This window comes from Delphinapterus leucas, chromosome 1, assembly GCF_059928025.1.
Source record: "Delphinapterus leucas isolate spDelLeu-1000000601 "Yukka" chromosome 1, BTC_Dleu_Yukka2, whole genome shotgun sequence".
In the NCBI taxonomy this organism is placed as follows: domain Eukaryota; kingdom Metazoa; phylum Chordata; class Mammalia; order Artiodactyla; family Monodontidae; genus Delphinapterus; species Delphinapterus leucas.
The window spans coordinates 79,999,283-80,021,563 of NC_143129.1; the positions used below are offsets into that span (position 1 = coordinate 79,999,283).

The following is a 22,281-nucleotide window of genomic DNA, read 5'->3' on the forward strand; positions in this document are numbered from 1 at the left end:
GCATTAATCTTAGAAGGTGTAATGCCCTTACACTCATCCTGATTGCCCTTTGCTTTGTACATAAGTAATGCTGTCGGGACCTCATGAGAAAAAATGGTGATAGAAATTGCTTGTGAGCTTGCCCAGGATTTTAGAACTTGTGATGGCCTTTTTTGAAGATGACATTTTCATTTAAAAAAAAAGAAGAAAGAAACCAAAAGAGAAAAGACTGCTTGTTTCTTTTAAAAACAGATAGTTTCTTTGGAAATGTTGTATGAGAAAAGAGAAGGTTGTCTCTGGGCTGATGAATAGATTTGCTAAAGAACGAGAGAAAAGTCAGAAATTCATTAAAAGGTATTAAAGAGATTAAAACCCATACTTAGAGATTGGAGAGATACTGTCTATTTGAGTTGTCAAAGCTTTGGGTCTTCTCTCTGAAGGAATTCCTTGTGGTGAACATGGTCATATACTTTCTTTCAGATATTAAGACTCCAGAAAGATGTCTTCTCAAGAGCAGCAGTGCAAGCAGCAGTGCAAGCTACCTCCAGTGTGCCCAACTAAGTGCCCTGATCCTTGCTCACCTAAAAAGGGTACAGACCCTTGCCCACCTATAAAGTGCACTGAGAAATGCACTCCTGTGCCACCTCCCCAGCAATGCCAGCAGAAGTGCCCACCCAAGGGCAAGTAACAGCTTCAGGTTTTATCTGCCTGTGGAAAGGATAAGGACAATCAGCTCATCTAGTTTCACAGCTCCACCTTCATCTTCTCTTCAAAGCCTATCATGGATACAGAAGAAGCTTTCCACCCCTCAGCCTGCAGTGTGCGTATGGGGATTCCTGACGGTCAGAGGTTTTCTATCTGAGTCTGCTATGCTGCTTGCCTCTGGGAGGTATCCGATAAAGCATCCCAGAGCCTCAGAGGGAAGAGCAGTGTCTCTCCTCCTGAGCGACTTCTGAGGATTCTCTCAGTGTCTGCTGTGTGTGTCTGTCACCTGGGCAGTGGTTTCTGCCAGATGAGCAATTGTTACTTATCCTCCATTTCTTGAATAAAATACACTTCTTTTTTGTGACGGTAAAAGTATTTTCTTTCTTTGAAAACCTGCTTTTAGCAATATCATATCATAATTTTGGTTGATTTCTATCCTTCTTCGATCCAAATTTCAGGCTCTCACAACCAGTGTTATGTGACTTTTGAGTTATATCGATGATTATTTGTATATAATTTCAAATCCAGGTGATTTCCTTAATTATTGCTTGATTGATTTGAGGAACAAATTAGTTAACTCCTCAGAAGTTCAATCCCTTTACTAAAATGTGGGGAAAATCACCTTTACAGTGCCAACTTGATTAGGCATAAAATTTACATGAATGTGTGTCATTCAGTTGCCACGATGCCGGGCACATAATTGGCACTTTGTAAGGTGGCCAATTATCATTGTCTCCGTCATCATCACTGTCACCACCATCACCGCCACCACCATGTTTGCTGTAGCAGGAAAGAGGCTCAGACATACCTAGTACAGCACAAAAGGAGATTCTTAAACTATATTACACTTTCATATTCTGTGTTCCTTTTCTTTTCCAACTTAACCGTATTTATAACGTCATGTGACATATTAAATGCTTTGGGAAATTATTGGGATACTCTGCATAAAATTATAGTAGTTCTGTATTCATGGGTAGTACAAATAAAGGGAAGTTTCAAGGGTCCTTACCAGGCAAAGTGCTGCCTGCTCTCCATGTGCACAACACGTTCTTCTTACTGCAAAACTCAACAACTCAGTGTCTTATTATATTTTTTCACGTCTGAATTACTTTCTTGACTGATTTGACCCCACTTGTGAGGTACACTGGGGTTTGCAATGTTTATCTAGATTTACAAAATGACTGTTGCAATGCAGCTTGTTTTCTAAGTGCATGGCTTACAGGTCCAGTAAGCCGTGAAAAGGGATGTGTTCTTTAAGCATATCTCTTCTTGTGGTCCTAGAAGTAAAGGAGTCCAAGATGCCAGAACTGCAGGAAAAAAAAGATGTCCAGATTACTGCCCAACGCTTATCAGACTATTACCTGAGTGAGAAATCAACACTGATATGTGGGAGTTGTCTCTCCTGTAGCTAGTGTTATTTGACTTGACACAGAAATTAGTCTTTGAGGTGGGACGCTTCTGTACCAAATCTTAAAATTACGGCATTGGCTTAGAGTCTGGAGGTGGTTGGCAAGGAGTCTGATATTGGAAGCCAGAAATGTGGTGATACATTTTATTCAATGGCAAAATGTTTGCAGTAATGGTTGTCCATGGTATTCCGAGATGCAGACCAAATATTGGTCACTTGTTGATTTGACCAGGGTATTTCAATAAATGTATGTTGAGAAAAAAATTTCTGGCTGGCAGGTCAGAAAAAAAAAAAAAACGGAAAGAAAGAAATACAGACCAGATATTCAAAACCTTGTTGAATTAGGAAACTCAACACTTGTAATCGCTAAAGGGTAAGATATGAGATTAGAGGTGGTTTTGAACTTGAAGTCCAATTTCAGTTGACTGTAACAACAGAGAAAAGAGACAGAAGTTGTAGTCTATCCACCTGTGTGTCAGGGGGCCTCATGGTAGTTAAATTATGTTCAGGGATCAAGGCAGAAATTTAATCAGGCCAGAAAATTACTTCCAGAAAAGGACCTGAGTGAGGTCCGTGGGACACAGAAATGATTGGAAGAATGAATTATGTCGGGTGTCTAATAAGTTTTTGAGGGAACTGACAACTAAATAAAGTATGTGCCAAAACAAAAAAGAGTGATTTTTGCAAGAATTGTAACGACTTTCCAGCCCTCCTTTCCCCACTACCTACATCAGATGTGGTCAGTATAGGTGACGAGAAGGGATTATCCACTGTGAGGTGGATACAAGACCCGCAGAGAAGAGTTGTTAAGGGAAGCTCTCTCAGAGAATAGTATCAGAGCCTAAGAGAGGCAAGGAGGAGAAGGAACACAAAGATTCTCAAACTTTGTTACTGTTTCTTAGGATGGTTCTTCTTTCATCTTTTCCATCTGGTATTTCTGAGGTATAATTAACAAATTAAATTGGATATATTTACGGTGCATAATGGGATGACTAGACATATGTGTACTTTGTGCAGTGATTATCACCATCGGTCAATTAACACATTAATCACTTCAACATTAACCATTTAAATATGTGTATGTCTGTGTATTTGTGTGTGTGTGTGTGTGTGTGTGTGTGTGTGTGTGTGATGAGAATGCTTAAGGTCTATTTTCTGAGCAAGTTTCAACTACACAGCCGAGTGTTATTAACTAGACTCACCATGATATTCCATAGACTCCGAGAGCTTCTTCATCGTATGATGCAGGCTTGTACCCACTGCCCAACATCTCCTCTTTTGCCGAACCCCTCAGCCCCTGCTGACCACCATTCTAGTCTCTGTTTCTGTGACATCTATGAGTTTGGAAACACATTCCTAAATAAACAATGGCTCGAAGAAGAAATAACAAAGAAATAGAAAATACTTTGGGATGAATGAAAAGGCAAATAAAGCATAGAAGACCTTCAGGGGTAAATGTAATGCAGCGCATAGAGAGCAACTTATGGCTGGGAGCATCTATGTTGCAAAAGATAAAAGATCTCAGACCAGTAACCTGAAAGATATGTATGCATGTCTGTGGGTTTATGAAAATAGAAGACTCCTAACCCTAAATAGAGCAAAATATAAGCAGTGATTTTTCTTGGCAGTTTATTAGATGTGTTCATTTTTGAACAACTTTATGTTTTCCCAATTATATATTATATACTGTAATTTCATTTTTGTAGCCATTTATTATAATATTTAAATACTTTATAGTAGTGAAGATGTGGCTGAGCTTGAGGGAAAGGTTAGGTCCTGCTCTTCTGGCACATGCTTATCTGGTGACGCTTCTCAAGTCTCAAGTGTCTCCTCTTTCTCTTCCTCTCCTCTTCATTCTCCTCTTTTTCCTCCTTTGCCATTATAAAATGACATTCCTAAGAAGCTTCCTGATTAATTGCCCAAGACACGTTACTAGGCCAGTTCTTCCTTCAGACTGCAGGTAGAATTATGTAAGATATGAAAGGATTATTACTAAATGCGTGGGCAACATATCACAGTACCAACTTGGACAGTTATGTTGTATATATGGGGCAGTGAAGGTAATAGGGCAGGTTGAGGGTTCTGGAGGGTTGAAAACGAAGACCGAGAATAAACAGTGAAAACCTTTTCGTATTACTGTCTTCAAAGCCATAAAACATGTCTGGAAAGAGCAGAAGAAAGCAAGTATATCAGATGAGCCCTAAGTCCATATTTCATCTAGATTTCAGACCTTAGTGCTCTGATCTTCTCTCCACTCCCAACCCCACTCTCAATCACTTATATGTGATGCTGTGAGTCTTAAATAGTATCTTATATCTATTTTTGGTTTCACACAATTGAAATCTGATATTTACTTATGGAATACAAGGGATTTCTTTCCTGATAAAGGAATTTTAAGCACACGACGGCACTCTAGGGAAGTGTTCATGTCAGGTGAGAGGGACATCCTGATCCCAAGAAATGTGTGTTCCCACATTCCACAGTAATATAAAGTGAGAGTTGCAACTTTATTTCTAAAGCAGACAGGGCTTTTCACCAGCCATGGCCCATCACGAGAAGCTTCAGTGCCCAAGGGGCCAGCAGAGAAAAGACTAGTGTTCAGGTCCAGGAGAGAAGAGAGGAACTGTAGAAGAACTGTTGACAGCTGAATCTCTGAAAAGGTAGAAATAAGATATTTGGAGAACATGCTAGGGCACTGGTTCCTGAACTTCAGTTATTTTCTAAAAGTTCATTATATTTGTCATAATTTCACATCAGAGGTGTCATGTAACAGTAGTATTTTTTACTTTAACTTCACTTTATAATAACTTTGAAATGTTTTAATTTAACTGACCATACGTAATCTTGTACATGATAAGCCAGATGAAATATTCAAATTAAATATTGCAATGTATAAATATATATGTATAAATATATATGTATAAATATATATATATATATACACATAGAGAAATATGTTACAGAAAGTGAGAGACAGTGTGAGAGAGAGAGAAAGAGAGAGAGAGAGAGATTGAGAGAGACAGAGAGATTATAAAGTTTGGCAAACTCAAAATCTGCAGAGCTGAAAGCCTGCTGGAAGCCCATCCAACAGGGTAATCGTCTTTTACCTCGGTGACGATGAGCCTTGTTCTATTGAGGCGGTCAGTGTATTGGAAGAGGAATTCCCACCTTATAGAAGGCAACCACCTTTACTCAGGCCACTGAGTTAAATAATACTCTCTTGCAGAAGCATCCTTACAGAAACACCCAGAATAATGTTTGACCAGATAACCGGGGACCATATGCCAGGGAAGCTGACCCATAAATTAACCAGCAAACCTTCCTTTCAGCACACTGACAAATTCTATGAAGAAAGTAGAGCAGGAAATAGGCTTATCTGACATATATTCCACAGTGAGCAAAATGGAAAATGTAAAATGTAGGTTAAAATTTTAACAAAATTATTATTAATCATTAAGAAGTTGTATATGAATGGCAATGAACTTCAGTGACTGCATTTTTAATAAAGGGATATCAACTTTCTCTGGAATTTACCCCTAGATTTGATGTGAAACAAAACATGTATTTAAATAATTCATAAATATTAAATACATATAAACTTAGTGACTTGAATGGCATTGCATATTAGATAGGGTTTTCCAAAAATTTCAAAGGGACAGGAAGCCAGAATATTTAAACACTCCTCTGAGCTTTCTTCAAAAGTTGAAGAAATCCAAAGAGGCCCTTTGGGAGAAGTTAGGTAAGAGCAGGTGATATGTCATGTTTGGGAGGTATGAGTAAAAGGCTTGGTTTGTACTGTAAGTCTAGGTTCTGATCTGCCAGCTGATTGGAATTATGGTAGGTGAAGCTACGCTCCTAGTGAATTCCTTGTGGCCGGAAGTGAAACAGATTTACAAAGTTCATAGGAATTATGAACATCTGCTGGATGTTCTTAATTTGAAGGAGCAAAGCAGTGAAAGGGGGTCCCTAGAGGTCACCACTTTACTAAACGTATTTAAGTATCACGGTGGGAAGTCATCGGAGATGATCTGCAACCTTCCCTCTGTCCATTTTAGAAGAGGAGAAGAGACACTTCACTTAGGAAGCCATGGATCAAGAGGAAATGCATTATAAGAGGGGCTTGAGATAAAGAGAATGGTGTCACCAGGTAGCCAGGCCTTTCTCAAACCAGTATGTACAATAAAATGGCCACCAGTTCAAGTGCAACTAGGCAGGCAGTTTTAGAAGTCAAGGAAGGTGAAAGATAGAAAAGGGTCATCTTGCCCAATCAAGAAACGGAACGTTTGTCTGCAAGTTAGAGAAGCTTCAAAATCCTCCCACTGCCATAAACCGCTGAAACGGAGAGCTAAGGCAGGGACTCTGTGAGTCATGAGAACATAATCTAGTGAGGAGATCCTGGCGCAGGACATTTCCTGTTTTCAGAGTCCCTGCCAAGCCAGTTATGGATGGATTTGCATTTGGTTGGGAAATGACTGAGCCAGGCCAGTTTTGGTAGCTCCGCTTCCCCCTGGGTGGGGCAGCAAACCCCAATAAAAAGGGCCTCTGCTGCACGACAGCTATCCTCCTGCTACTCGAGTTCCGATTGACTTTGGAGAACCTGGTGAGTATGATTCTTCAGTTCAACTTTGTACTCGGGCCCCCTAATGTTGAGTTTGTGCTGGACACCGCAAATTTGATGGGTCCAAAGTTATGATCAAGGGTATAATGTTACTTAGTGGATGGGAACTTGGAATCTGGGCACAATGTTATATTGTATTTACTAGATTTCTGATACCTAGTTTGAATTCCTCTATTGAAAAAGAAATTAAAAGGAAATTTTGACATGAAGGGAGAAAGAGTAAAGTATTTACCTTTTTCTGTGCCTTTCTCTTGGACCTCTGCTGTGATGTCAGAGGCATTAATCTTAGAAGGTGTAATGCCCTTACACTCATCCTGATTGCCCTTTGCTTTGTACATAAGTAATGCTGTCGGGACCTCATGAGAAAAAATGGTGATAGAAATTGCTTGTGAGCTTGCCCAGGATTTTAGAACTTGTGATGGCCTTTTTTGAAGATGACATTTTCATTTAAAAAAAAAGAAGAAAGAAACCAAAAGAGAAAAGACTGCTTGTTTCTTTTAAAAACAGATAGTTTCTTTGGAAATGTTGTATGAGAAAAGAGAAGGTTGTCTCTGGGCTGATGAATAGATTTGCTAAAGAACGAGAGAAAAGTCAGAAATTCATTAAAAGGTATTAAAGAGATTAAAACCCATACTTAGAGATTGGAGAGATACTGTCTATTTGAGTTGTCAAAGCTTTGGGTCTTCTCTCTGAAGGAATTCCTTGTGGTGAACATGGTCATATACTTTCTTTCAGATATTAAGACTCCAGAAAGATGTCTTCTCAAGAGCAGCAGTGCAAGCAGCAGTGCAAGCTACCTCCAGTGTGCCCAACTAAGTGCCCTGATCCTTGCTCACCTAAAAAGGGTACAGACCCTTGCCCACCTATAAAGTGCACTGAGAAATGCACTCCTGTGCCACCTCCCCAGCAATGCCAGCAGAAGTGCCCACCCAAGGGCAAGTAACAGCTTCAGGTTTTATCTGCCTGTGGAAAGGATAAGGACAATCAGCTCATCTAGTTCCACAGCTCCACCTTCATCTTCTCTTCAAAGCCTATCATGGATACAGAAGAAGCTTTCCACCCCTCAGCCTGCAGTGTGCGTATGGGGATTCCTGACGGTCAGAGGTTTTCTATCTGAGTCTGCTATGCTGCTTGCCTCTGGGAGGTATCCGAAAAAGCATCCCAGAGCCTCAGAGGGAAGAGCAGTGTCTCTCCTCCTGAGCGACTTCTGAGGATTCTCTCAGTGTCTGCTGTGTGTGTCTGTCACCTGGGCAGTGGTTTCTGCCAGATGAGCAATTGTTACTTATCCTCCATTTCTTGAATAAAATACACTTCTTTTTTGTGACGGTAAAAGTATTTTCTTTCTTTGAAAACCTGCTTTTAGCAATATCATATCATAATTTTGGTTGATTTCTATCCTTCTTCGATCCAAATTTCAGGCTCTCACAACCAGTGTTATGTGACTTTTGAGTTATATCGATGATTATTTGTATATAATTTCAAATCCAGGTGATTTCCTTAATTATTGCTTGATTGATTTGAGGAACAAATTAGTTAACTCCTCAGAAGTTCAATCCCTTTACTAAAATGTGGGGAAAATCACCTTTACAGTGCCAACTTGATTAGGCATAAAATTTACATGAATGTGTGTCATTCAGTTGCCACGATGCCGGGCACATAATTGGCACTTTGTAAGGTGGCCAATTATCATTGTCTCCGTCATCATCACTGTCACCACCATCACCGCCACCACCATGTTTGCTGTAGCAGGAAAGAGGCTCAGACATACCTAGTACAGCACAAAAGGAGATTCTTAAACTATATTACACTTTCATATTCTGTGTTCCTTTTCTTTTCCAACTTAACCGTATTTATAACGTCATGTGACATATTAAATGCTTTGGGAAATTATTGGGATACTCTGCATAAAATTATAGTAGTTCTGTATTCATGGGTAGCACAAATAAAGGGAAGTTTCAAGGGTCCTTACCAGGCAAAGTGCTGCCTGCTCTCCATGTGCACAACACGTTCTTCTTACTGCAAAACTCAACAACTCAGTGTCTTATTATATTTTTTCACGTCTGAATTACTTTCTTGACTGATTTGACCCCACTTGTGAGGTACACTGGGGTTTGCAATGTTTATCTAGATTTACAAAATGACTGTTGCTATGCAGCTTGTTTTCTAAGTGCATGGCTTACAGGTCCAGTAAGCCGTGAAAAGGGATGTGTTCTTTAAGCATATCTCTTCTTGTGGTCCTAGAAGTAAAGGAGTCCAAGATGCCAGAACTGCAGGAAAAAAAAGATGTCCAGATTACTGCCCAACGCTTATCAGACTATTACCTGAGTGAGAAATCAACACTGATATGTGGGAGTTGTCTCTCCTGTAGCTAGTGTTATTTGACTTGACACAGAAATTAGTCTTTGAGGTGGGACGCTTCTGTACCAAATCTTAAAATTACGGCATTGGCTTAGAGTCTGGAGGTGGTTGGCAAGGAGTCTGATATTGGAAGCCAGAAATGTGGTGATACATTTTATTCAATGGCAAAATGTTTGCAGTAATGGTTGTCCATGGTATTCCGAGATGCAGACCAAATATTGGTCACTTGTTGATTTGACCAGGGTATTTCAATAAATGTATGTTGAGAAAAAAATTTCTGGCTGGCAGGTCAGAAAAAAAAAAAAAACGGAAAGAAAGAAATACAGACCAGATATTCAAAACCTTGTTGAATTAGGAAACTCAACACTTGTAATCGCTAAAGGGTAAGATATGAGATTAGAGGTGGTTTTGAACTTGAAGTCCAATTTCAGTTGACTGTAACAACAGAGAAAAGAGACAGAAGTTGTAGTCTATCCACCTGTGTGTCAGGGGGCCTCATGGTAGTTAAATTATGTTCAGGGATCAAGGCAGAAATTTAATCAGGCCAGAAAATTACTTCCAGAAAAGGACCTGAGTGAGGTCCGTGGGACACAGAAATGATTGGAAGAATGAATTATGTCGGGTGTCTAATAAGTTTTTGAGGGAACTGACAACTAAATAAAGTATGTGCCAAAACAAAAAAGAGTGATTTTTGCAAGAATTGTAACGACTTTCCAGCCCTCCTTTCCCCACTACCTACATCAGATGTGGTCAGTATAGGTGACGAGAAGGGATTATCCACTGTGAGGTGGATACAAGACCCGCAGAGAAGAGTTGTTAAGGGAAGCTCTCTCAGAGAATAGTATCAGAGCCTAAGAGAGGCAAGGAGGAGAAGGAACACAAAGATTCTCAAACTTTGTTACTGTTTCTTAGGATGGTTCTTCTTTCATCTTTTCCATCTGGTATTTCTGAGGTATAATTAACAAATTAAATTGGATATATTTACGGTGCATAATGGGATGACTAGACATATGTGTACTTTGTGCAGTGATTATCACCATCGGTCAATTAACACATTAATCACTTCAACATTAACCATTTAAATATGTGTATGTCTGTGTATTTGTGTGTGTGTGTGTGTGTGTGTGTGTGTGTGTGATGAGAATGCTTAAGGTCTATTTTCTGAGCAAGTTTCAACTACACAGCCGAGTGTTATTAACTAGACTCACCATGATATTCCATAGACTCCGAGAGCTTCTTCATCGTATGATGCAGGCTTGTACCCACTGCCCAACATCTCCTCTTTTGCCGAACCCCTCAGCCCCTGCTGACCACCATTCTAGTCTCTGTTTCTGTGACATCTATGAGTTTGGAAACACATTCCTAAATAAACAATGGCTCGAAGAAGAAATAACAAAGAAATAGAAAATACTTTGGGATGAATGAAAAGGCAAATAAAGCATAGAAGACCTTCAGGGGTAAATGTAATGCAGCGCATAGAGAGCAACTTATGGCTGGGAGCATCTATGTTGCAAAAGATAAAAGATCTCAGACCAGTAACCTGAAAGATATGTATGCATGTCTGTGGGTTTATGAAAATAGAAGACTCCTAACCCTAAATAGAGCAAAATATAAGCAGTGATTTTTCTTGGCAGTTTATTAGATGTGTTCATTTTTGAACAACTTTATGTTTTCCCAATTATATATTATATACTGTAATTTCATTTTTGTAGCCATTTATTATAATATTTAAATACTTTATAGTAGTGAAGATGTGGCTGAGCTTGAGGGAAAGGTTAGGTCCTGCTCTTCTGGCACATGCTTATCTGGTGACGCTTCTCAAGTCTCAAGTGTCTCCTCTTTCTCTTCGTCTCCTCTTCATTCTCCTCTTTTTCCTCCTTTGCCATTATAAAATGACATTCCTAAGAAGCTTCCTGATTAATTGCCCAAGACACGTTACTAGGCCAGTTCTTCCTTCAGACTGCAGGTAGAATTATGTAAGATATGAAAGGATTATTACTAAATGCGTGGGCAACATATCACAGTACCAACTTGGACAGTTATGTTGTATATATGGGGCAGTGAAGGTAATAGGGCAGGTTGAGGGTTCTGGAGGGTTGAAAACGAAGACCGAGAATAAACAGCGAAAACCTTTTCGTATTACTGTCTTCAAAGCCATAAAACATGTCTGGAAAGAGCAGAAGAAAGCAAGTATATCAGATGAGCCCTAAGTCCATATTTCATCTAGATTTCAGACCTTAGTGCTCTGATCTTCTCTCCACTCCCAACCCCACTCTCAATCACTTATATGTGATGCTGTGAGTCTTAAATAGTATCTTATATCTATTTTTGGTTTCACACAATTGAAATCTGATATTTACTTATGGAATACAAGGGATTTCTTTCCTGATAAAGGAATTTTAAGCACACGACGGCACTCTAGGGAAGTGTTCATGTCAGGTGAGAGGGACATCCTGATCCCAAGAAATGTGTGTTCCCACATTCCACAGTAATATAAAGTGAGAGTTGCAACTTTATTTCTAAAGCAGACAGGGCTTTTCACCAGCCATGGCCCATCACGAGAAGCTTCAGTGCCCAAGGGGCCAGCAGAGAAAAGACTAGTGTTCAGGTCCAGGAGAGAAGAGGGGAACTGTAGAAGAACTGTTGACAGCTGAATCTCTGAAAAGGTAGAAATAAGATATTTGGAGAACATGCTAGGGCACTGGTTCCTGAACTTCAGTTATTTTCTAAAAGTTCATTATATTTGTCATAATTTCACATCAGAGGTGTCATGTAACAGTAGTATTTTTTACTTTAACTTCACTTTATAATAACTTTGAAATGTTTTAATTTAATTGACCATACGTAATCTTGTACATGATAAGCCAGATGAAATATTCAAATTAAATATTGCAATGTATAAATATATATGTATAAATATATATGTATATATATATATATATATATACACATAGAGAAATATGTTACAGAAAGTGAGAGACAGTGTGAGAGAGAGAGAAAGAGAGAGAGAGAGAGATTGAGAGAGACAGAGAGATTATAAAGTTTGGCAAACTCAAAATCTGCAGAGCTGAAAGCCTGCTGGAAGCCCATCCAACAGGGTAATCGTCTTTTACCTCGGTGACGATGAGCCTTGTTCTATTGAGGCGGTCAGTGTATCGGAAGAGGAATTCCCACCTTATAGAAGGCAACCACCTTTACTCAGGCCACTGAGTTAAATAATACTCTCTTGCAGAAGCATCCTTACAGAAACACCCAGAATAATGTTTGACCAGATAACCGGGGACCATATGCCAGGGAAGCTGACCCATAAATTAACCAGCAAACCTTCCTTTCAGCACACTGACAAATTCTATGAAGAAAGTAGAGCAGGAAATAGGCTTATCTGACATATATTCCACAGTGAGCAAAATGGAAAATGTAAAATGTAGGTTAAAATTTTAACAAAATTATTATTAATCATTAAGAAGTTGTATATGAATGGCAATGAACTTCAGTGACTGCATTTTTAATAAAGGGATATCAACTTTCTCTGGAATTTACCCCTAGATTTGATGTGAAACAAAACATGTATTTAAATAATTCATAAATATTAAATACATATAAACTTAGTGACTTGAATGGCATTGCATATTAGATAGGGTTTTCCAAAAATTTCAAAGGGACAGGAAGCCAGAATATTTAAACACTCCTCTGAGCTTTCTTCAAAAGTTGAAGAAATCCAAAGAGGTCCTTTGGGAGAAGTTAGGTAAGAGCAGGTGATATGTCATGTTTGGGAGGTATGAGTAAAAGGCTTGGTTTGTACTGTAAGTCTAGGTTCTGATCTGCCAGCTGATTGGAATTATGGTAGGTGAAGCTACGCTCCTAGTGAATTCCTTGTGGCCGGAAGTGAAACAGATTTACAAAGTTCATAGGAATTATGAACATCTGCTGGATGTTCTTAATTTGAAGGAGCAAAGCAGTGAAAGGGGGTCCCTAGAGGTCACCACTTTACTAAACGTATTTAAGTATCACGGTGGGAAGTCATCGGAGATGATCTGCAACCTTCCCTCTGTCCATTTTAGAAGAGGAGAAGAGACACTTCACTTAGCAAGCCATGGATCAAGAGGAAATGCATTATAAGAGGGGCTTGAGATAAAGAGAATGGTGTCACCAGGTAGCCAGGCCTTTCTCAAACCAGTATGTACAATAAAATGGCCACCAGTTCAAGTGCAACTAGGCAGGCAGTTTTAGAAGTCAAGGAAGGTGAAAGATAGAAAAGGGTCATCTTGCCCAATCAAGAAACGGAACGTTTGTCTGCAAGTTAGAGAAGCTTCAAAATCCTCCCACTGCCATAAACCGCTGAAACGGAGAGCTAAGGCAGGGACTCTGTGAGTCATGAGAACATAATCTAGTGAGGAGATCCTGGCGCAGGACATTTCCTGTTTTCAGAGTCCCTGCCAAGCCAGTTATGGATGGATTTGCATTTGGTTGGGAAATGACTGAGCCAGGCCAGTTTTGGTAGCTCCGCTTCCCCCTGGGTGGGGCAGCAAACCCCAATAAAAAGGGCCTCTGCTGCACGACAGCTATCCTCCTGCTACTCGAGTTCCGATTGACTTTGGAGAACCTGGTGAGTATGATTCTTCAGTTCAACTTTGTACTCGGGCCCCCGAATGTTGAGTTTGTGCTGGACACCGCAAATTTGATGGGTCCAAAGTTATGATCAAGGGTATAATGTTACTTAGTGGATGGGAACTTGGAATCTGGGCACAATGTTATATTGTATTTACTAGATTTCTGATACCTAGTTTGAATTCCTCTATTGAAAAAGAAATTAAAAGGAAATTTTGACATGAAGGGAGAAAGAGTAAAGTATTTACCTTTTTCTGTGCCTTTCTCTTGGACCTCTGCTGTGATGTCAGAGGCATTAATCTTAGAAGGTGTAATGCCCTTACACTCATCCTGATTGCCCTTTGCTTTGTACATAAGTAATGCTGTCGGGACCTCATGAGAAAAAATGGTGATAGAAATTGCTTGTGAGCTTGCCCAGGATTTTAGAACTTGTGATGGCCTTTTTTGAAGATGACATTTTCATTTAAAAAAAAAGAAGAAAGAAACCAAAAGAGAAAAGACTGCTTGTTTCTTTTAAAAACAGATAGTTTCTTTGGAAATGTTGTATGAGAAAAGAGAAGGTTGTCTCTGGGCTGATGAATAGATTTGCTAAAGAACGAGAGAAAAGTCAGAAATTCATTAAAAGGTATTAAAGAGATTAAAACCCATACTTAGAGATTGGAGAGATACTGTCTATTTGAGTTGTCAAAGCTTTGGGTCTTCTCTCTGAAGGAATTCCTTGTGGTGAACATGGTCATATACTTTCTTTCAGATATTAAGACTCCAGAAAGATGTCTTCTCAAGAGCAGCAGTGCAAGCAGCAGTGCAAGCTACCTCCAGTGTGCCCAACTAAGTGCCCTGATCCTTGCTCACCTAAAAAGGGTACAGACCCTTGCCCACCTATAAAGTGCACTGAGAAATGCACTCCTGTGCCACCTCCCCAGCAATGCCAGCAGAAGTGCCCACCCAAGGGCAAGTAACAGCTTCAGGTTTTATCTGCCTCTGGAAAGGATAAGGACAATCAGCTCATCTAGTTCCACAGCTCCACCTTCATCTTCTCTTCAAAGCCTATCATGGATACAGAAGAAGCTTTCCACCCCTCAGCCTGCAGTGTGCGTATGGGGATTCCTGACGGTCAGAGGTTTTCTATCTGAGTCTGCTATGCTGCTTGCCTCTGGGAGGTATCCGAAAAAGCATCCCAGAGCCTCAGAGGGAAGAGCAGTGCCTCTCCTCCTGAGCGACTTCTGAGGATTCTCTCAGTGTCTGCTGTGTGTGTCTGTCACCTGGGCAGTGGTTTCTGCCAGATGAGCAATTGTTACTTATCCTCCATTTCTTGAATAAAATACACTTCTTTTTTGTGACGGTAAAAGTATTTTCTTTCTTTGAAAACCTGCTTTTAGCAATATCATATCATAATTTTGGTTGATTTCTATCCTTCTTCGATCCAAATTTCAGGCTCTCACAACCAGTGTTATGTGACTTTTGAGTTATATCGATGATTATTTGTATATAATTTCAAATCCAGGTGATTTCCTTAATTATTGCTTGATTGATTTGAGGAACAAATTAGTTAACTCCTCAGAAGTTCAATCCCTTTACTAAAATGTGGGGAAAATCACCTTTACAGTGCCAACTTGATTAGGCATAAAATTTACATGAATGTGTGTCATTCAGTTGCCACGATGCCGGGCACATAATTGGCACTTTGTAAGGTGGCCAATTATCATTGTCTCCGTCATCATCACTGTCACCACCATCACCGCCACCACCATGTTTGCTGTAGCAGGAAAGAGGCTCAGACATACCTAGTACAGCACAAAAGGAGATTCTTAAACTATATTACACTTTCATATTCTGTGTTCCTTTTCTTTTCCAACTTAACCGTATTTATAACGTCATGTGACATATTAAATGCTTTGGGAAATTATTGGGATACTCTGCATAAAATTATAGTAGTTCTGTATTCATGGGTAGTACAAATAAAGGGAAGTTTCAAGGGTCCTTACCAGGCAAAGTGCTGCCTGCTCTCCATGTGCACAACACGTTCTTCTTACTGCAAAACTCAACAACTCAGTGTCTTATTATATTTTTTCACGTCTGAATTACTTTCTTGACTGATTTGACCCCACTTGTGAGGTACACTGGGGTTTGCAATGTTTATCTAGATTTACAAAATGACTGTTGCAATGCAGCTTGTTTTCTAAGTGCATGGCTTACAGGTCCAGTAAGCCGTGAAAAGGGATGTGTTCTTTAAGCATATCTCTTCTTGTGGTCCTAGAAGTAAAGGAGTCCAAGATGCCAGAACTGCAGGAAAAAAAAGATGTCCAGATTACTGCCCAACGCTTATCAGACTATTACCTGAGTGAGAAATCAACACTGATATGTGGGAGTTGTCTCTCCTGTAGCTAGTGTTATTTGACTTGACACAGAAATTAGTCTTTGAGGTGGGACGCTTCTGTACCAAATCTTAAAATTACGGCATTGGCTTAGAGTCTGGAGGTGGTTGGCAAGGAGTCTGATATTGGAAGCCAGAAATGTGGTGATACATTTTATTCAATGGCAAAATGTTTGCAGTAATGGTTGTCCATGGTATTCCGAGATGCAGACCAAATATTGGTCACTTGTTGATTTGACCAGGGTATTTCAATAAATGTATGTTGAGAAAAAAATTTCTGGCTGGCAGGTCAGAAAAAAAAAAAAAACGGAAAGAAAGAAATACAGACCAGATATTCAAAACCTTGTTGAATTAGGAAACTCAACACTTGTAATCGCTAAAGGGTAAGATATGAGATTAGAGGTGGTTTTGAACTTGAAGTCCAATTTCAGTTGACTGTAACAACAGAGAAAAGAGACAGAAGTTGTAGTCTATCCACCTGTGTGTCAGGGGGCCTCATGGTAGTTAAATTATGTTCAGGGATCAAGGCAGAAATTTAATCAGGCCAGAAAATTACTTCCAGAAAAGGACCTGAGTGAGGTCCGTGGGACACAGAAATGATTGGAAGAATGAATTATGTCGGGTGTCTAATAAGTTTTTGAGGGAACTGACAACTAAATAAAGTATGTGCCAAAACAAAAAAGAGTGATTTTTGCAAGAATTGTAACGACTTTCCAGCCCTCCTTTCCCCACTACCTACATCAGATGTGGTCAGTATAGGTGACGAGAAGGGATTATCCACTGTGAGGTGGATACAAGACCCGCAGAGAAGAGTTGTTAAGGGAAGCTCTCTCAGAGAATAGTATCAGAGCCTAAGAGAGGCAAGGAGGAGAAGGAACACAAAGATTCTCAAACTTTGTTACTGTTTCTTAGGATGGTTCTTCTTTCATCTTTTCCATCTGGTATTTCTGAGGTATAATTAACAAATTAAATTGGATATATTTACGGTGCATAATGGGATGACTAGACATATGTGTACTTTGTGCAGTGATTATCACCATCGGTCAATTAACACATTAATCACTTCAACATTAACCATTTAAATATGTGTATGTCTGTGTATTTGTGTGTGTGTGTGTGTGTGTGTGTGTGTGTGTGATGAGAATGCTTAAGGTCTATTTTCTGAGCAAGTTTCAAGTACACAGCCGAGTGTTATTAACTAGACTCACCATGATATTCCATAGACTCCGAGGGCTTCTTCATCGTATGATGCAGGCTTGTACCCACTGCCCAACATCTCCTCTTTTGCCGAACCCCTCAGCCCCTGCTGACCACCATTCTAGTCTCTGTTTCTGTGACATCTATGAGTTTGGAAACACATTCCTAAATAAACAATGGCTCGAAGAAGAAATAACAAAGAAATAGAAAATACTTTGGGATGAATGAAAAGGCAAATAAAGCATAGAAGACCTTCAGGGGTAAATGTAATGCAGCGCATAGAGAGCAACTTATGGCTGGGAGCATCTATGTTGCAAAAGATAAAAGATCTCAGACCAGTAACCTGAAAGATATGTATGCATGTCTGTGGGTTTATGAAAATAGAAGACTCCTAACCCTAAATAGAGCAAAATATAAGCAGTGATTTTTCTTGGCAGTTTATTAGATGTGTTCATTTTTGAACAACTTTATGTTTTCCCAATTATATATTATATACTGTAATTTCATTTTTGTAGCCATTTATTATAATATTTAAATACTTTATAGTAGTGAAGATGTGGCTGAGCTTGAGGGAAAGGTTAGGTCCTGCTCTTCTGGCACATGCTTATCTGGTGACGCTTCTCAAGTCTCAAGTGTCTCCTCTTTCTCTTCCTCTCCTCTTCATTCTCCTCTTTTTCCTCCTTTGCCATTATAAAATGACATTCCTAAGAAGCTTCCTGATTAATTGCCCAAGACACGTTACTAGGCCAGTTCTTCCTTCAGACTGCAGGTAGAATTATGTAAGATATGAAAGGATTATTACTAAATGCGTGGGCAACATATCACAGTACCAACTTGGACAGTTATGTTGTATATATGGGGCAGTGAAGGTAATAGGGCAGGTTGAGGGTTCTGGAGGGTTGAAAACGAAGACCGAGAATAAACAGCGAAAACCTTTTCGTATTACTGTCTTCAAAGCCATAAAACATGTCTGGAAAGAGCAGAAGAAAGCAAGTATATCAGATGAGCCCTAAGTCCATATTTCATCTAGATTTCAGACCTTAGTGCTCTGATCTTCTCTCCACTCCCAACCCCACTCTCAATCACTTATATGTGATGCTGTGAGTCTTAAATAGTATCTTATATCTATTTTTGGTTTCACACAATTGAAATCTGATATTTACTTATGGAATACAAGGGATTTCTTTCCTGATAAAGGAATTTTAAGCACACGACGGCACTCTAGGGAAGTGTTCATGTCAGGTGAGAGGGACATCCTGATCCCAAGAAATGTGTGTTCCCACATTCCACAGTAATATAAAGTGAGAGTTGCAACTTTATTTCTAAAGCAGACAGGGCTTTTCACCAGCCATGGCCCATCACGAGAAGCTTCAGTGCCCAAGGGGCCAGCAGAGAAAAGACTAGTGTTCAGGTCCAGGAGAGAAGAGAGGAACTGTAGAAGAACTGTTGACAGCTGAATCTCTGAAAAGGTAGAAATAAGATATTTGGAGAACATGCTAGGGCGCTGGTTCCTGAACTTCAGTTATTTTCTAAAAGTTCATTATATTTGTCATAATTTCACATCAGAGGTGTCATGTAACAGTAGTATTTTTTACTTTAACTTCACTTTATAATAACTTTGAAATGTTTTAATTTAATTGACCATACGTAATCTTGTACATGATAAGCCAGATGAAATATTCAAATTAAATATTGCAATGTATAAATATATATGTATAAATATATATGTATATATATATATATATACACATAGAGAAATATGTTACAGAAAGTGAGAGACAGTGTGAGAGAGAGAGAAAGAGAGAGAGAGAGAGATTGAGAGAGACAGAGAGATTATAAAGTTTGGCAAACTCAAAATCTGCAGAGCTGAAAGCCTGCTGGAAGCCCATCCAACAGGGTAATCGTCTTTTACCTCGGTGACGATGAGCCTTGTTCTATTGAGGCGGTCAGTGTATTGGAAGAGGAATTCCCACCTTATAGAAGGCAACCACCTTTACTCAGGCCACTGAGTTAAATAATACTCTCTTGCAGAAGCATCCTTACAGAAACACCCAGAATAATGTTTGACCAGATAACCGGGGACCATATGCCAGGGAAGCTGACCCATAAATTAACCAGCAAACCTTCCTTTCAGCACACTGACAAATTCTATGAAGAAAGTAGAGCAGGAAATAGGCTTATCTGACATATATTCCACAGTGAGCAAAATGGAAAATGTAAAATGTAGGTTAAAATTTTAACAAAATTATTATTAATCATTAAGAAGTTGTATATGAATGGCAATGAACTTCAGTGACTGCATTTTTAATAAAGGGATATCAACTTTCTCTGGAATTTACCCCTAGATTTGATGTGAAACAAAACATGTATTTAAATAATTCATAAATATTAAATACATATAAACTTAGTGACTTGAATGGCATTGCATATTAGATAGGGTTTTCCAAAAATTTCAAAGGGACAGGAAGCCAGAATATTTAAACACTCCTCTGAGCTTTCTTCAAAAGTTGAAGAAATCCAAAGAGGTCCTTTGGGAGAAGTTAGGTAAGAGCAGGTGATATGTCATGTTTGGGAGGTATGAGTAAAAGGCTTGGTTTGTACTGTAAGTCTAGGTTCTGATCTGCCAGCTGATTGGAATTATGGTAGGTGAAGCTACGCTCCTAGTGAATTCCTTGTGGCCGGAAGTGAAACAGATTTACAAAGTTCATAGGAATTATGAACATCTGCTGGATGTTCTTAATTTGAAGGAGCAAAGCAGTGAAAGGGGGTCCCTAGAGGTCACCACTTTACTAAACGTATTTAAGTATCACGGTGGGAAGTCATCGGAGATGATCTGCAACCTTCCCTCTGTCCATTTTAGAAGAGGAGAAGAGACTTCACTTAGCAAGCCATGGATCAAGAGGAAATGCATTATAAGAGGGGCTTGAGATAAAGAGAATGGTGTCACCAGGTAGCCAGGCCTTTCTCAAACCAGTATGTACAATAAAATGGCCACCAGTTCAAGTGCAACTAGGCAGGCAGTTTTAGAAGTCAAGGAAGGTGAAAGATAGAAAAGGGTCATCTTGCCCAATCAAGAAACGGAACGTTTGTCTGCAAGTTAGAGAAGCTTCAAAATCCTCCCACTGCCATAAACCGCTGAAACGGAGAGCTAAGGCAGGGACTCTGTGAGTCATGAGAACATAATCTAGTGAGGAGATCCTGGCGCAGGACATTTCCTGTTTTCAGAGTCCCTGCCAAGCCAGTTATGGATGGATTTGCATTTGGTTGGGAAATGACTGAACCAGGCCAGTTTTGGTAGCTCCGCTTCCCCCTGGGTGGGGCAGCAAACCCCAATAAAAAGGGCCTCTGCTGCACGACAGCTATCCTCCTGCTACTCGAGTTCCGATTGACTTTGGAGAACCTGGTGAGTATGATTCTTCAGTTCAACTTTGTTCTCGGGCCCCCGAATGTTGAGTTGATGCTGGACACCGCAAATTTGATGGTTCCAAAGTTATGATCAAGGGTATAATGTTACTTAGTGGATGGGAACTTGGAATCTGGGCACAATGTTATATTGTATTTACTAGATTTCTGATACCTAGTTTGAATTCCTCTATTGAAAAAGAAATTAAAAGGAAATTTTGACATGAAGGGATAAAGAGTAAAGTATTTACCTTTTTCTGTGCCTTTCTCTTGGACCTCTGCTGTGATGTCAGAGGCATTAATCTTAGAAGCTGTGATGCCCTTACACTCATCCTGATTACCCTTGGCTTTGTACATAAGTAATCCTGTCAGGACCTCATGAGAAAAAATGGTGATAGAAATTGCTTGTGAACTTGCCCAGGATTTCAGAACTTGTGATGGCCTTTTTTGAAGATGACATTTTCATTAAAATATAAAGAAGAAAGAAACCAAAAGAGAAAACACTGCTTGTTTCTTTCATAAAAAGATAGTTTCTTTGGAAATGTTGTATGAGAAAAGAGAAGGTTGTCTCTGGGCTGATGAATAGATTTGCTAAAGAACGAGAGAGAAGTCAGAAATTCATTAAAAGGTATTAAAGAGATTAAAACCCATACTTAGAGATTGGAGAGATACTGTCTATTTGAGTTGTCAAAGGTTTGGGTCTTCCGTCTGAAGGAATTCCTTGTGGTGAACATGGTCATATACTTTCTTTCAGATATTAAGACTCCAGAAAGATGTCTTCTCAAGAGCAGCAGTGCAAGCAGCAGTGCAAGCTACCTCCAGTGTGCCCAACTAAGTGCCCTGATCCTTGCTCACCTAAAAAGGGTACAGACCCTTGCCCACCTATAAAGTGCACTGAGAAATGCACTCCTGTGCCACCTCCCCAGCAATGCCAGCAGAAGTGCCCACCCAAGGGCAAGTAACAGCTTCAGGTTTTATCTGCCTCTGGAAAGGATAAGGACAATCAGCTCATCTAGTTCCACAGCTCCACCTTCATCTTCTCTTCAAAGCCTATCATGGATACAGAAGAAGCTTTCCACCCTTCAGCCTGCAGTGTGCGTATGGGGATTCCTGACGGTCAGAGGTTTCCTATCTGAGTCTGCTAGGGTGCTTCCCTCTGGGAGATATCCGAAAAAGCATCCCAGAGCCTCAGAGGGAAGAGAAGTGTCTATCCTCCTGAGCGCCCTCTGAGGATTCTCTCAGTGTCTTCTGTGTGTGTCTGTCACCTGGGCAGTGGTTTCTGCCAGATGAGCCATTGTTACTTATCCTCCATTTCTTGAATAAAATACACTTCTTTTTTGTGACGGTAAAAGTATTTTCTTTCTTTGAAACCCTGCTTTTAGCAATATCATATCATAATTTTGGTTGATTTCTATCCTTCTTCGATCCAAATTTCAGGCTCTCACAACCAGTGTTATGTGAATTTTGAGTCATATCGATGATTATTTGTATATAATTTCAAATCCAGGTTATTTTCTTAATTATTGTTTGATTGACTTGAGGAACAAATTAGTTAACTCCTCAGAAGTTCAATCCCTTTACTAAAATGTGGGGAAAATCACCTTTACAGTGCCAACTTGATTAGGCATAAAA

At 39.6% G+C, this 22,281-nt stretch overlaps 1 long non-coding RNA gene across 1 annotated transcript in view; it reads left to right on the plus strand.

Moving 5' to 3' along the window:
* Positions 1 to 22,000, plus strand: part of LOC115802448 (uncharacterized) — a 50,338-nt gene extending 28,338 nt beyond the window's left edge. The window contains exons 6-9 of the long non-coding RNA XR_004022922.2: positions 460 to 6,692; positions 7,446 to 13,674; positions 14,428 to 20,650; positions 21,404 to 22,000. This is a non-coding gene — a long non-coding RNA (uncharacterized LOC115802448). The remainder of the gene's footprint in view (positions 1 to 459; positions 6,693 to 7,445; positions 13,675 to 14,427; positions 20,651 to 21,403) is intronic.
* Positions 22,001 to 22,281: the final 281 nt, after the last annotated feature.